This window comes from Pinus tabuliformis, chromosome 4_2 (assembly GCF_031772625.1).
Source record: "Pinus tabuliformis cultivar Carrire ecotype Pingquan chromosome 4_2, CPIR1, whole genome shotgun sequence".
Classification (NCBI taxonomy): domain Eukaryota; kingdom Viridiplantae; phylum Streptophyta; class Pinopsida; order Pinales; family Pinaceae; genus Pinus; species Pinus tabuliformis.
Window position 1 is genome coordinate 507,855,185 of NC_142304.1, and position 16,212 is coordinate 507,871,396.

Sequence of the window (16,212 nt, forward strand, 5' to 3'; positions counted from 1 at the left end):
AGAACCATTACTTGAAACAATTGAACATATTGGGCCATACAATGTCATCCAAGTCATCACTAATACTGTTGCGAATTGTATGGCAACTGGAGAAATTACAAGGATAGATACCCCAACATATTTTGGAACCTTTTGATGTGTGATATTATTAAGAACAAAAACCATCAATTCAAATGGATTGGTGATTTGTACAAGAGAGGCAAAAAAAATGATAAAATTTATTAATCATAGCAATACCCATGGGCTTTTCCGCAGTCACTCAAGATTGGAGCTGTTGAAGATTGCGAAGACTAGATTTGCTAGCTATTACCTCACCTTCAGGCGCCTTTTGAAGGTAAGAGAGTCATTGGCTAGCATGGTATCAAGTCAACACTGGCAGGTATTAAAGGACAGGGCTCCAAATGCAATAGACAAGCAATGTTTTAAACATGTGAGATCGCTCTTGAAGGTTTGTTTTGGGCACGTGTGAGGGAAGTATTGCAATTCACCAAGCCCATTTATAGCATGATTCGTTTTGCAGATACAGATAAACTAGTGATTGGGGAGGTGTATGAGCAGATGGATAACATGTTGGGGCAAATAAAAGATATTGTTCAGGAAAATGATCCCAACTTGTATACAATGATTCACAATTGTGTGTGTGCATGGTGGAATAAACTTAATGTTCCACTACATGCCTTGGCGTATATCCTTATGCCAAAATACTACTCTCCATCTTGGTTGGGCCAACCTGCACCTGGGGGTGGGGTTAGGATCAAACCCCATATAGATCCAGAGGTATCTAAAGGATATATGGAAGCATTAGACAAGTTGGTCCCTGACAAGGAGGAGTGTGCTAATTTGTGTCTTTGAATTACGTAGATACTTTAGTTGTACTGGTTTGTTTGGTTCTTTGCATGCAATGGAAGATAAAGACAAATTTGATTCTCTCACATGGAGGGAAGCATATGGCGGCATGGGACTTTTGCTAAAATTGGCAAAAAAAGTTCTCTCACAGGTTGTAAATACTTCTTCTGCAGAGAGGTGTTGAAGCACCTATGACTTCATACATAATGTGAGAAGAAACAAACTCAATGAAAACCGGGCAGAAAACTTTGTTTATGTGCACTACAACTTGAGGTTGTTGAGTCATTATTGTGATCGGGCTTATGAGGATCCAACATATAAAATTTGGGACAACAACCTAGAGGACGATAATTTGGAGGATGGCACTATACATCTAGAAGAATTGGAAGAAAAACTTTTGAGAGATGATGATGAAGCAACAACAACCATGCCACCCCGACCATCGAGTAGCAGTGCCAGTGCTCGAGTTCCAACTATTGTTCCTTTGCTGCCGCCGCCTCCATCTACATCCTCATGTGGAGGGCCTGTGCCTTCTGGTTCTAGTCGTGCGACTATGCAGGAGGAGACTCCTAGAAGACCACCACGACCTGAACATAAATTAGACATTTCTCATGGCAACAAGAGGAAGCTGTAGGTAATAGATTTACTTGTCTTTTCTAGTTTCCAGTAGTTTTTATAACTGTTGACTCTTTCATATTTATTATGATATTTTTTGTAAACAATATATGACAATTTAAGTTTGAAGTTGGCAATTATAACTCATTGGTAATGAATCATTGAATTATGAATATGATGCTTCGTGAAAGTTGAAAGTTGGTTCATTTCATTTCATTTCATTTTATAACATTTCATTTCATATTAGATATTCTTTGTTGTAATGGTTACACTTAGCTTACAAGTACAACTTTGGTGACCAATGATGATAAATGCTATATATTGAATTTTGAAAGCTTGAAACTTTAAGATTGATGAATCATGAGACCCAATATGTTGTATGTTACTAACTTGTGGATGTCGTTGATGAAGATTATCACTTCTAGATGATTGATTTTATATGGTTCAATCTATATTTTTATATCTAATTCATCATTCTACATGCTTTTGTTGACATATATGCATCAAGATATATATATATATTATATATATAAAAGTTCACTCCCTGATTCGCTCCTGGATCAAGAGCTTCTGAAAATGTCGCTCTTGCTCCTGCTCCCAATTAAACTTGATTGGTATATTTGGCTTACGAGCTGTTGCATATACTCTTGATGTTATAGTGGTAGTTGCTAGGTTTGATCTTAGGCCTCGCCCATATTACTCCATCGAGTTACTGATTCACTATGGTAAAAAAGAAAATATCGTTATTTATATTGTCTCCTTGTGGGACGACCGTGTGGTTGGCACATTGGGATGTTATCCCTTCTATCCGGTTTCAAATCCCATGGGGTGACATCTTTGACCCGTTGTGGTAAGGCTCAAGTAGTAGGCTCTCCCACCCTCATGGACTCTCGACTCTTACTAAGTCATAAATTCCTGGTATATTTGGCTTGCGAGCTATTGGATATACTCTTGGTGTTATAGTGGCAACCGCTAGATTTGATCTTAGATCTCGCTTAGATTACTCCAACAAGTTACTGGTTCACTGTGGTTAAAAAAAAATATTGTTATTTGTATTATTCTATATTCATGTTCATAACAATCCTCACTTGATTTGTCGGTGCCTCTTCAACTACCATGGTATCCAAATACCCTCTACTACTTTGGATTTCCTTAGTGGTCTTATTTCTTTGTGGGAGGCATATTCTTTCTTCCTCCAGACCCATCCCTTATCATTGTTTGTGCATTTTTTCCAGACATGTCATATTCCATAAAATCTTAGACATCTAAAAGGTAATTTCTAGTGATCCAATTCTATTTCCTCTAAATGATTTCGATTTCCTCTCCCAAGCCCTTCTAAAGGTTCATTTCTAGTAAAATTTTAATTGTCTTCTTGTCCACTATGGTTTGGAAGTTTGCTTCAAAGTCAATACAATTACCTAAACCTTTTCTTGACTTTGATGCCGTCTTTACTCAAAATCTCCATCGGTAAGTTGAGCATAATTATCCAAACATACTACCTATAGAATGCTTCTTTTGTGGGTCAAAACAAGGCTTCCAACTCTTTTGGAATAACAATAGATACCCTTAGAACTAATTTTTATTTAGAATTTTCTCCACGTTGCTTGTACACTTGAATTCAAAGGTAACCATCCTTGAAGCATCATATGGAGCATGGGCACATACGCTAGGATTTTCTTCTAGTCTCTTTTTAGTTACATTGGTAATGAGTCTTTCTTCACTTGTTTCTCCACTAACCATCTAGTTTAGGTCAAATTCATTAGCGTTTTAATCTTATCCACGCCCACATCCTCTCCGAACACAATTTTTACTCCTTCCTCAATCTTATATACTTTTTCTTCTACTTGTGGCCTAAAACCTTAGATCTTGTTTGTTTTTCCCTTCTCTTGTTGTCAACCTCATCATCTCTTGTCTATTCAACCTAACATAGGGCTCCAAACCCTTGCCCTTGCTCGAAATTGGCTCATGTTTATTAATTGCAGACTTAACCCTCAACATTTCATACAAATAAGTGATTTCTCTTCCCCAACCAGACTCTTTGCTAGTTGATGGGAACCTCAACTCTATAGGGTTTTTGGAATGTTGTCTATGTTGATTTGTAGCTTTGGAAGGTCTTTTGCATAGGTTTATGTCTATCATGTAGGAGAAGAAGTCTTCTTCAGGTGGTTGTTCAAGCAAAGAAACTAATATGATTTTTTTCTTAACTTGGGAAAAGAACATTAATTAATTTAATCAATTAATATTGGTTATTTGAGCAAATTTCGAAGGATAAATAATTAATTATTTAGGTGACTTAGATCTAATCATAACCATTGATCTAATTGGGTTAGGATTTAATCCAAGCCATCTATCACTTTGGAGATTGAGGGTTAGGGATTTCGAGCAATTTGAAATTATAAAGAAAACCTAAGGGAGTGGATGAAGAGGTATATTTTTAGATTGTTGAGGAAGTGATTTTCTCATGAGTGAGAGGCTTGAGTGACTAAGGAGAAAGAGGAAAAGCGTGCAGCATATTTTTGGAAGGAGAATTTGAGGAGAGGCCGAGATTTAGATGAGAGAGGTTGAGTTTTTTAGAGTAGGCCGAGATTTCTAGCTAGTACAGCATTAGGAAGGGAGCCAAAATTTTCCTAGGGCGTAACCATATAGGTGGAGGTTGAGAAATTTCCAAGTCTGAATTATCTTCCAAAGCAACCATTTTCAAGGGGATCAAATTCTTCCTTGGGCTGAAAATCCCAGGGCTTGTGCTAGGTTTTAATTATTGTATTTTTTGTGTAATTTCTCTATGGGTGTAGGCGCTAAATTTTCTAGATTTCAATATAAAGTGAAGGGAGATTTATTGGGCTGAATTTATGTTGTCCTGTGGTTATTTCCTACTTATTTTTCCTTCGCAAATTTACTCTTTAAAAGTTGAGAAAACAAATGTGTTTATTTTCACAGTTTCAGATTTGAATTTGGGTTAAATTTTTTTTTTGGGTATAAATAATTGTGAGAAAATAGATCAAGCCAATTGTTAAAAGTTCAACACTCTGAGTCTCACCAATGTGTTGAGTCTAGCTTGCCACTTAATGTCTAAAGAATGTCACTATTGCTTACTATAATTAGGTCATGAATGAGATCATGCTTTAGAGGATCTCGGATGAGGGCTCAAATTTTATTGTTCATGCTTAGTTAAACCTTCCAGCAGTCCGCAACAATTTGGCTTCAATTAGTCCGAGTCAAGGTAGACGAGTAGGGCCAAAAACCTCCACAAAATAGCCTTAGGTCTATGTATGAATGTGCACTTGGATGAATCCAAAAATATCTCAAGATAACATCACAATTTTGCCACTTATAACATCAGAGGATATGCTTTTGATTGAGGCATAATTAGCTCATGAAGGAGGTTGAGAAGGCTTCAAATAGACCTCATTTATGCTCAGAATTTTCCCTACCACAAGGCTGAAACCTCTCCACAAGAAGCCTCAGGTACGCGTCAAAGAAGGGTTCTCAAAACATCACAGGTTTGTCACCCGAATTAGCCTTGATTGTGCTCAGAATTTGCCCTACCACAGGGCCAGAAATTTTCCTCAGACTTTGGTATACAAGTGCCCCAAAAGATATATTTCAGATCAATGCTGAGGAGGCCAAATGACTGTTATGAATATAATTCATAACAAAATAAATAAATATAAATAATATAAATACTACGTAATCAAGTAGTGATTATGTTAGGAAGTCATTATTTAAGTGGAAAGGCATGTCTAAAAGACATTCCTGGTCATGAAAGGACACTTGCTTAGGTATATAAATGCGGGTCCTCATTGTAACATTCATCACTTATACATTTATATATATAATACATTATTATTATTAAATACCTCGTGTATTTTTACATTAAGTCAAGAAGCTATCAATTTTTATGCTTTAGTGGTATCAAAGCCATGGCGCACAATAGAATCATGTGGGTCTTTGAACGTTGTTCGCCACACAATGTGCCATTAAGTTCACGTCCTAAATGCGTTGAGCAATTTAGTAAAATTCAAGAAGCATTTCAGCGTTTAGAAAAATCATTTGCAGAAGTTAAAGAATGTTGAAAGGAAATCGATAATAAGGAAAATGATCTAGATAATGATTTCGATGAAATTGATATAGATCAAGAAGATTATAATGTAGATACTGAGCCAGTTAGAGAACTAAGTGATCAAGGTGATGATCACCATGTAACTCGTTCAACAATAGATATGTAGAAGATTTGTTGTATGGTGCTTGGAGTAGAGTCCCATGGAAATTCTCATTTTCCAGGATCTCAGCCAATTTCATGGGACAAAGCACACCTACAACTCTTGAGGCAACAATATTATTATGCCACATGGAAAGCTGATGGAACTTGATATATGATGCTTATCACACGTGATGGATGTTATTTGATTGATAGGAAGATCAACATTTGTAGGGTTCAACTCTGTTTCCCTAAAAGGGGTGTGCCACAGGGTTCTTTTGAATCTCATCACCTTACCTTACTGGATGGCGAAATGATAATGGATACTATACCTGAAACGCACGAGCAAAATAGATGATATTTGGCGTATGATTTGATGATGCTTAATCAACAATCTCAGATAAAGCTACCTTTTCACGAGAGGTGGAAACTAATAGAGAAGGAAATAATTGAACCTTAGACTCATGACATTAAAACGAATGCACTATATTGTTATGACATGGAAGCATTTCAGGTCAGAAGAAAAGATTTTTGGATGCTTTCAGCAGTTGGTAAAGTACTAAAGGATTTCATCCCAAGGCTCTCACATCAAGCAAATGGCCTTATATTTCAGGGTTGGGACGATCCATATGTTCCTCGCACACATGATGGGCTTCTTAAATGGAAATATGCTCACATGAATTCAGTGGATTTCCTTTTTGAGGTAGGAGATGAGAATCAACAATCGATGTATTTTTATCAACAATTGATGTATTTTTTTGACAAGGGAAGGAAACGAACGCTGGAAGGAGCTCGTGTCAATTTTCTAGATGATGAAGACCCATCAAGCTTTTCTGGGAAAATTATAGAGTGTTCTTGGAATGTAGATAAAGGCACATGGTAGTATATGCGTGTTAGGCCAGACAAGCCTACTCCAAATGGATGGAATACACATTTAAAGGTGATGAGAAGCATAGAAGAAAACATAATCAAGATATTATATTAGAGGAAATTGTAGGTATTATACGTCTACCATTGTATGTTGATCGAAGAAAACAAGAAATGGCACGCATAAAGCATGATAAAGCAGTGGAATTGCTGCTCAAACAAACTGATGTTCCTTTAGAACTATTCTTATTGATGATGGAAAAGGTGGTAAATTTTGCTTCAGTTTTAAGTGGATATGGTTCTAACTATTTTTTGTGTGAAGGTATAAGTAGAAAGATTATGCAAAATTTAATAAAAAATTTAGGTATTTCTGAGTGGAAGAAGGTTCAATCACCTTGCTGTTGATGAGGCTATCAACAACGATAACTCTGTTGTTTGTCTACATCTAGAACGATACTAGTTGAAGCTTGACACTCCGATTCACTGTGCAAAATTTATAGGATTTTTACTTAGGATTTTAAATATGGGGGACGAAGGATTGCAACCTATAGTCCTTGGCCTCCTCTTGTTCATGGCGCAAAGCCTGGAACTCGACGAGCTATTTTCCATCCTGGCATACCTTTCCAAGAAAAAACTGGTGGAAGGATTTGTTCAAATTGTGATTTATGCCGTGGGCATTTTCAAGAGCGAGGATCGCATTGGCATTGTGGAGGACGCTTGTGAAGCTTTGCGTATAGCCCTCTTTCACCTCAACCAACTCTTAGGATGTAGCATAGAGTTTCAAGAAACGTGGGTAGCTTTCAGTATCGATATGAATATCTTGACGTACATCCACGAAAAAATTGAACAGGCATGCCCATGCTCCCTTATTCGGATAGCTGTCAAGAATCCGTCAATGGTCATCTCGATGTATCTCATTCAAGGTAAAACAGTCAGGCGTTCGTTGTGGTTAATCCTCTTGTGTCAAACGATCATCCATCCGTCGTCTTCCATTGATCATTGGCCTTGTTTGCGTAACCTGTTTACGTCGCCCACAGCCATGTTGACCCGTGGATAGTCGACAAGTCTGCTCGATCTAGCCGTAGAGACCCGATTTAGTCTCGCCATCAACATGATGTTAACAATCGGTAAAAGGTGTGACCGTTCGGTCAAACAACGTGGAAGACCAAGCCACTGTGCGTCTCGCAGAAGCCCGACGTCGTTTCTGTGGAATAGGCTGAAGCGTCGTTTGAGGTCAGAGCCTGTCAGCAATCATGGCGTGTTATTGAAGGTCATCGGTCGTGACCGATTAGAGGAGTCGTCTTTTGAGCTTGGCAATTACGTTTAAATTAATTAAAACTATATAACTTAGCATTATGTTAGTCTAATTAAAATTATATAATATATATTTTATAGTTATATATAATATAGTTCGTAACTATATATCATATAGATATTATGTAATTATAATTTAATTAATTAATATATTTAAATTAATTAAATTATTAAAAAAAATTAAATTTATATAAATATAATTTTTTTTATTAGAGTTATATATAATATATATAAAAAAATTAGAGTTGAAAGAAAAAAAATAATAACTATAAAATCCAAGGGAATATTACTGATGAGCTACATGACTAGAGGATTGCTAGATTATCCAGATTATATACATTGAGGTGACAGGCAATAAGTGAAGAAATCCACAGTGTTAAAGCTTTGAGGACAAAGCTTCCGAAGGGAGGGGCTATGTTATGAATATAATTCATAACAAAATAAATAAATATAAATAATATAAATACCAAGTAATCAAGTAGTGATTATTTTAAGAAGTCATTAGTTAAGTGAAAAGGCATGACTAAAAGACATTCCCAGTCACGAAAGGACACTTGCTTAGGTATATATATGCGGATCCTCATTGTAACATTCATCACTTATACATTTTAGATATAATACATTATTATTATTAAATACCTTGTGTATTTTTACATTAAGTCAACAAGCTATCAATTTTTATGCTTCAATGACCTTAGTAGTCTAGCGAAGCTCTCAACCCAAAGAAACAACAAAAAAATGTGCCACAATTAACCTCAGATAGGAGGTCGAGTAGCCTCATTCAACCCTGTGCCTCCAGAGAATGTCCTTCACCAGAAAACAGAGAAGAAGTGCCAACACCAACTGAAAATTTCGGGCCACCCTAAAGTCTTTTCTTTTCACCATAGAGCCAAAATTAGTCACTGAAAAATTCGCACAAGAATAAAGTGAGAGCTATGTTTTTGGAGGACAAAAATGTCTTGTATTTATAGAGGCTGAGGTGTCTTCTAGGGGGTCAAGCTGTCCTATCAATTAGAGGTAGCCAACCTTCAAGATATTTCAAATTTTGAATTTCAAAAATCGTTTTTGGAGCCATATTATTTAGGCCGACTTACCTTTGGAGGGAACCATTGAATTTGAATTTGACTTGGAGCCAAAAAAACCCACAAACAATAGGACCAAATTTATTTTGATAATATTTAATTTAATCCTTCAATGGAAATCCTTTTTGGTCTCAATATTCTATAGCCAATGATGTGCTGCCACATCATCTCATTTTGAGTACATCAACTACAAGTAGGGGGCTTTATTCTTTGATCAAGCATATCTACCAAATTGTGAGGAGCCTCGTGACGTGCAACATACCACGTACCCAAAAGATATATTTCAGATCAATGTTGAGTTGGCCAAATGACCTTAGTAGTCTACCGAAGCCCTCAACCCAAAGAAACAACAAAAAATGTGGCACAATTAACCTCAGATATGAGGCCGAGTAGCCTCATTCAACCTTGTGTCTCCAGAGAATGTCTTTGACCAGAAAACAAAGAAGAAGTGCCAACGCCAACTAAAAATTTCAGGCCACCCTAAAGACTCTTCATTTCACCACAGAGCCGAAATTTGTCTCTGAAAAATGCACACAAGAATAACGTGAGAGATGTCTTTGGAGGACAAAAATGTCTTGTTTATAGAGGCTGAGGTGTCTTCTAGGGGGTCAGGCCATCCTAACAATTGGAGGGAGCCGACCTTCAAGATATTTCAAATTTTGAATTTCAAAAATCGTTTTTGGAGCCATATTATTTAGGCCGACTTACCTTTGGAGGGAACCATTGAATTTGAATTTGACTTGGAGCCAAAAAAACCCACAAACAATAGGACCAAATTTATTTTGATAATATTTAATTTAATCCTTCAATGGAAATCCTTCTTGGTCTCAATATTCTATAGCCAATGATGTGCTGCCATATCATCTCATTTTGGGGACATCAACTACAAGCAAGGGGCTTTATTATTTGATCAAGCATATCTACCAAATTGTGAGGAGCCTCGTGACGTGCCACATACCATTAAAATCGACACGTGAGAAGCATGAAATGATGATGGTCTTGAGCCCAAGAAACTTGATTTTCCTTGTATTTTTTTCCTTGAAAGTGGGGTTGTTGCTGCTTGGGTTGACATTAATGACAACCACTTTTCAACACAAACCTATTTCTAGTGCTCAACCCCTACACAACTACCTTATTTGTCAATTGTCCCTCCTTAGGGCATAATTCCTTCTTCCTTTGATTGTGGTTTTGTCCCTCAAACCATCGGCTAGTTTCCTCTACCTTCAATGGCTTGTCCTTCAGTCTTTGGATGCTAGATTCCCACAGGTCTGGCCCTTCCTAGGGCACAAGTTGTCTTTAATGCCCTCAGTTGCTCCTTTCCTCCTTGCGGACTTTCCTTCCTTGCCTTTAGAACAACCTAATGACCTCCTTCAAGATTTGTCCTAACATATTTGCCCCATGAACCAAATTACTCTCATACATCAAGAGTACCCTCTTGCTCCTTTGCAGATCTATAGTTTCCTCAACAAATCAGATCCAAAATCAAGAAGAAATATCTATTATTGTCCTCTCCAATGATTTTCTCCTGCCTCTCCATTGGCTTCTAATTTATACCTTTTCAAGGGATGCAATACCATGGGTCTATACCATGGGTTATCAAAATACCATGGGTCATTAGAATACCACAAATCTATGGGTACAAAACCCCATCACTTAGCTCATACAATTATACAATCACTTCTATGAGTGTTTTCCTCTCATATACCCAGCACCAAGGGCACGTGAGAGTACCTCCCAATGCTACCAAATTTCAATACTCCCTCTTAGCAAGGGAGGTACTTCCATTACTTGGAAGTCGCTATGTTTCCCATACTAGAACACATTCATCATAAGCTTCTTCTTTCGTCATTAAAGCAATTCTTGCTGTAAGACTTAGACCCTTCTTCGAAGACATTTTGCTCCTTGAAGCTTCCTTCTCCTGAGCATCTTGCATGGCCATCTCATACCATGATGTCTTCTTGTCGGCTTTGGAAGACTCTTCCTTTTGAACTTGAAGGCACACTCTTTTGGGGTTGTTGACTCTCCCTTTGAATTTTTGAACTCCCTCTGAAACTTGACTCCTTGAGTCTGTGGAACCTTCTTCTCTCCTTGGTCAATAGGCGTGCCCTCTAGCCTATATAAACCACTCTCTTTAACTCCAGGAACCACCCCTAGGTTAGAGTTAGATCCACTGGGTCTACGAATTACCTTTACATCTCAGAATACAACTTCAAACCCCTTTACCTCATCGTTTGGCGTAGCGAACTTGGTGTTGGTGTGACTACCTCATGTAGTCCACAACCCTCACACAAGCCCCTCAGTTTGCTCTTGTTACCTTCCTGTGGGCAATTATAACCCTTAACATCTTACAACCCTCAAATATCTTCCCTCGTCCAGGTCTAGTAGACCTTTCATAGCCCTGGCTTGCTTCTTCTATTGCGACTCGACCAAAACAAGCCTTCTTTGCCCTTGCACAAGCCTTGGCTTTCTATTCCTTGTTGTAGGCTATTCCCAGCCATAGGTCGAGACCTTCCATAGGGTCTGACCCTCTTCCCTGCTTGCGGATGATGGCACAGGCCCTAACTAGACCTCGAACCATACCTTTTAGTTGTGGTTTGCTTCCTCTAAGCTGTCGGCACATAGAACTTGGCATTGTTGGCACACAAATTGAGGCATCATATTGTTGCTTGGCACACAGATCTAGATAAATCTGTTTGATTCAAATTTTTAGGTGCTAGGATAGGTTCTGTTGCTATAATAAAACTTCTGATTTTCCTTTGGAAGTTGAAACAAAACAAAACATGAATGTTGGTTTTTCGCAGGTTGGGTTTCTAGGGTAAAAAGCTATGTCAAAATTTAATGTGCTTGATTTCTGTTTCGGCTATGTAGATTTGTTAGAAGCTCAACAAATGTTTTTGTGCATCAATTCGTATTTTAGTTACCTGCTAAAATTAAAATCTGGATATAAAAAATTATTGGCACATAAAATCGTTTTAATGGGTTTTGAAAAACTAACATGGTATCAGAGCCAAGCCTCTAAAAGAAATTCAAGCGTTGCACGGGTTCAAGCTCAAAGGGGTTCTTGGTCTTCAGTGATAGTTAATCAAGGGTTTGATCTACCATGGAAACCAGTGTCAGGTATGAAGATAGATTAGAAGGAGCCTCAAATTATCTCCAATGGAAAGTTTGAATTACAACTGTTCTCAAGGAGAACAACATATGGAGCCTTTTTAGCTCCGCAGTGGTTGTGCCTACATTAGATCCTATTTCCTTAGACCTCCGTGAGGTAAAAGAAGCTAGGGCACATAGAATCATCTTGGACGGGGTAAAAGATCACCTAATTCCCCATTTGTCAGAGAATAAGACGATAAAGAAGATGTGGGATGCACTCACAAAATTGTACGAGAGTGACAAATAGAACCAGAAGGTGGTACTAAGGGGCAAACTCCACAACACCAAAATGGCGAAGGGAGAAAATGTAACTTCTTGCCTTATTAGGCTCACACAGGTACAAGGTGAGATGGCAGTCATGGGGAGATAGTTCTTGACGCTGAACTGGTGTGTATATCCTTGAATGGATTTATGAAGTAGTGGGATGTGTGTGTTAAATGCATCATTGGATGAGAGCATCTTCCCACATGGGAAAGGCTGTGGACACATGTACGAGGTGAGATGGCAGTCTGGTTCTTGACGCTGAACTGGTGTGTATATCCTTGAATGGATTTATGAAGTAGTGGGTTGTGTGTGTTAAATGCATCATTGGATGAGAGCATCTTCCCACATGGGAAAGGCTGTGGACGCATGTACGAGGTGAGATGGAAGTCATAGGGGAGATAGTTCTTGACACTGAACTGGTGTGTATATCCTTGAATGGCTTTATGAAGTGTATCCTTTGAGAAGCCTTTATTGGTGAAGGACGTGCTATACGTTCCACGATTAAAAAAGAATTTGATCTTTGTTTCAACGTTGGAGGACAAGGATTATGTGGAGACTTTCCGAAAGGGGAAGGTGTATGTTTGTCTCGATGGTTCCACCCTCAACACAACAAAAGTGCTTGGAGTAAGAAGAAACAAGTTGTATAGACTTTCTCTTTTGAGAGCCAAACAAAGTATTGGCGAGTAGCAAGTTACAACAACAACAACCGTGACTTGGGGGAGCTGTGGCATAGGAGGATGGCACACTTGTACCATGGAGCACTCAAAGTGCTCAAGGAGGTTTGTAAGATACCCCTTTGGAAGTACCTTAAGTTTCCCAACAAATGATTGAGTTTTTAATGAAGTCTTCAGTGTGAATTTCTGTCAAATAGCTAGTTAGCACACTATTGTAGGTGTAGTTTTGGTTTATTTGCTTGGAATAGAAGCATTCAATGATAAAAAATGTAACCAGATTTCAAAGCAACAATTTATACAGAGTATTTGCTAAGAAATGGGCATGAGCCATGAACATATATTACATTAACAACATGTTGGAAAATACATAATATATATATGCATAGGAAATGATTGTTTCAACACCCACATCCATCAAGAGGATACCCATGGCTTGTACAAGTTTGATATTAACCTCCAACAGTAAAGGAACGTTCCTTTCAACCAAATAAGCACCATAACTCAACCCCTTCTGGAATATATATAGCCAACAACGTATAGGAGAGATTTCAGCCCAACAACTATAGCAAACTTGACCCTTTGATGGGAAAAACTAGGCTAGGGATATAGGAATAGAACTCGGCCTGTGGAATAGAGGGTAACTCGCTCTCTTTGATTGGAAACTTTGACTCAAGAAACCACAACGATGCTCAATCCCCTTTGACGAAGGAAACTTGGCCTCTTGAACCCAAAACTTCGACCTCCTTCTTGCAATAGAAACTAGACCCTCTTTGGCTCACTGATTCGAACCAGTGGTATTTGCAAAACTTGGTCCTCAAACTAAGCTTGGGGGCTTGCTATCTTTATGGGTATTTCCAGCCTGTAAAATGAGATAGAAAACTCCATATTAGAAGATAAAATCCACAAATAGAAAACACCTTTTAGCTCCATTGTCTTCTGCAAATCTTCTTTTTTCTAGTAGCACAATGGCGAAATCTGAGTGACTCTGCTTTCTAAACCAACTAGGGTGTATAGTTTCAAGACCGAAGTTAGCAATGGTGGATAGGGTTTCTCAAATCCTAAGCTTTTCTCCAAAAGCCTTCAAAATATCCCTTTTTCTCAACTGACAATTGATAGAATGAGGAGAGACTCCTCACTTTGCCCTTTTTATAACTTAGGATATGACCCCTTTTTCACCACTTTAACATTTATAATGTTTTTCCTAGGAAAATCACGTTCCCTTAGTTAAAATTTTCCCCCGCCATAACCTATGTGAACTTTATTAGGCTAACGGAACCCCATCTTATGCCTCCTAAGCGGTTGGGGATATTACAAGGTTGTAGCAACTTCCATCTTTCACTACAGATCAACATGAGGTGTGTAAATGGTGTTCCACGGGCAAGCACACCAAGACCGTGTTTCCCAACACTGACAACAAGCCCAAGGGAATCTTGGACTTGATCCATTCAGATGTATGTGGGCTCATGTTAGTCATGTCTATTAGAGGGTTCAACTACTATGTGACCTTCATAGATGACCATTCCAGGAACACTTGGATCTATTTTATGAAGACGAAGGATGAGGTCTTCAGTCGGTTCCAAGAGTTTAAAGCTCTTGTGGAGAACCAAACGAGTAGAAAAATCAGGGTGCTTAGATTGGACAACAGAGGTGAGTACATCTCGAATGCCTTCAAGGAGTTTTGTGCAAATTTTGGAATTAAGAGGGAGTTGATAGTTCCATATAACCCACAACAAAATGGAGTATAAGAAAGGAAGAATAGAGCCATTGTTGGGGCAACAAAATCCATGCTGCATGATCAGGATTTGCCTATGTTCTTACAGGTAGAAGCATGTAACATGGTAGTTTATTTACAAAATAGGAGTCCACTCAAGGTGGCGGGGAAGATGACCCTTGAAGAGGCATACAGGGGAAAGAAACTAGAGATTGGGCATCCTTGTATTTCTATGGTTGGTTTATTGCCACATCCCATTGTAGAAGAGGACCAAGCTTAAGCGTACTATGGAGAAAGGCATTTTTGTTGGGTACAATGAAACTTCAAAGGCTTACAGAGTCTAATTTCCTGCACTCATGAAAATAGTGGTGTGGAGGGATGTGAAATTTGAGGAGGATAGGGATTTCAGAATGTCTTGTTGATCAATACTAGTTGAGCTAGAGGTTTAGGAGTAAGAAGCACCAAAAGAAGAAGGGAGACAATCATTTCAAATTGCAGGAACACAAACTAGTGTGTAGGACAAAGAGCATGAGCATGATGCTCCATTTACCTAGGTTGAGACTTCCAAGAACAAGAGGTCGAAATGGGCAGAGCATACCTTGAGGGAAGCTCAAGAGCAGGTGAATGCACCTAGAACTTTAGTTAGGGAAGCAGAGCACCATAGAGATTTTCTATCTACATGGTTCTTATGCGTGAGTTGGTATAGGTTGAGCCTTCTAGTTTTCAAGAGGCATTTAAGTAGTAGGTTTGGAGGGATGCCATGGTGGAAGATTACTCTTCCATCATGAAGAATGGTGTATGGGAGGTTGTGCCATGGCCTGAAGGGAAATCGGAGGTAGGATCTAGGTGGATCTATAAAATCAAACACATTGCTGATGGCATTGTTGAGAAGTTCAAAGCCTAGTTCGTGGCTAAGGGGCTTCTCTCAGAGAGAGGGAAGTGACTATGACAACATTTGCCCTTGTAGCTAGGTATTCCTGCATCAAGATTGTGATTTTCATTGCTCAAAGATGGTTTGGAAAATCCATCAGATGGACATCAAAACGACATTTCTTAATGGTGTGATCGAGGAAGAGGTCTATATCAATGTTGAAAATATCGGTATTGACAAAATATCGACAAACCTAAAAAAATGCATAATATATTCATTTTTTTTCTTTAGATTTTTAAACATATAAAAAAATAACAACATGAAATAAACACATTGGCACATAAATATGAAGAAAGCACTGATATATATGATGTAGTGGATGTAAAATAAAAATGATACATCAAAGGCGATACCAAATTCTGCTGATCCTTGATAATTGTTCAATCAAGGACTCAAATGTGGAGAACCAATACAAAATAACATCACATATATAAAAGTATCTCATCATCATGAGTTATACACTTATATGTAGCAAAACAAATAAAACTAGCAACTATCTATCTGAGATCAGTGCCCTCTCCCTAGTAGCTATCTTTTTGTCTTTTTCATCAATTGCTTCA

General features: G+C 38.2%; 2 pseudogenes across 1 annotated transcript in view; both read left to right on the top strand.

The window, feature by feature from the left end:
- LOC149170225 (serine/threonine protein phosphatase 2A 59 kDa regulatory subunit B' gamma isoform-like) overlaps positions 1 to 16,212 on the top strand; it is a 64,546-nt pseudogene that overhangs the window by 27,016 nt on the left and 21,318 nt on the right. The window lies entirely within an intron of this gene.
- LOC149170226 (mRNA-capping enzyme subunit alpha-like) lies at positions 5,382 to 7,853 on the top strand (annotated as a pseudogene).